An 894-nucleotide genomic window follows, 5' to 3' on the forward strand; every position below is an offset into this window, starting at 1 on the left:
GGGTTTTCTTTCTTGGGGATTGTTGCTATTGCACAGTGATGTTCTTCGTGTTGTGAGGCTTTTTGAGCTTCCCAACAACAGAGCTTTCAAAGTGTGTCTAATAGACGTTAAAAGTATAGGACTGTAGTGTACTAGTGAGCTAAATGGTTCCTTTCCCTAATTCTTTCCTGATGTTCTTAAATTCAGGCATCTAAAATGAACCAGGCTTGGTAAAAAGTATGAGAAAGGTAAAGGCGGAGCTTCGCGCATCAGATGTGTCCTCTTTAGTATAGTGGAGAGTATCCCTGCTTGTCACGCAGGAGATCGGGGTTCGATTCCCTGATGGGAAGCGAGCTTTCCTTGCTTCTTTTGCCCTGTTCTTCAACAAAACAACAGAATTTGTTGGTCTGCTTGCGTCAGCCGCTTCTGGAAGCCAAACAAGACACTCAAAGCTGCTCATTTGCACAAGTCGGGATTGTCTTGACCCCACTCTGCTGAGGTGCTTCTACCAGAGACAATGCCATTGGCCATATAATGCATTGGCTGGGAATCGAACCCAGGTCACCCGTATGGCAAACGAGAATTCTACCAATGAACCACCAATGCCACTCTGAGCACTTGCAAGCGCACATACACGCTGCCGCTGTGATAGCATTGAAATCCCTTAACGCTTTGTTTGGCCTCATATATGCTATTATTGATTCTGAAAAACACAGAGGAAGTGACATCAGCCAAAAATTTGCGTACCAGAAGGGCTCATTCGGGTCACCACAATACTTTCACGAAGTTCCACTGATGAATGCAATTCATTTTCTTAAAGAAAGTGAACTAAAACATGTGGCCACACTAGTTTCGTCATGTCAAACAGAGCAGATTTGATGTTAACCAAATAGTTATTGGTTCAAGCCCACCCAG

General features: G+C 44.2%; 1 non-coding gene across 1 annotated transcript; it reads right to left on the bottom strand.

The window, feature by feature from the left end:
* Positions 1-514: 514 nt before the first annotated feature.
* trnag-gcc lies at positions 515-585 on the bottom strand. Its single transcript has one exon. It is a non-coding gene; the product is annotated as a tRNA-Gly (tRNA).
* Positions 586-894: the final 309 nt, after the last annotated feature.

This window comes from Kryptolebias marmoratus, linkage group LG19 (genome assembly GCF_001649575.2).
Source record: "Kryptolebias marmoratus isolate JLee-2015 linkage group LG19, ASM164957v2, whole genome shotgun sequence".
In the NCBI taxonomy this organism is placed as follows: domain Eukaryota; kingdom Metazoa; phylum Chordata; class Actinopteri; order Cyprinodontiformes; family Rivulidae; genus Kryptolebias; species Kryptolebias marmoratus.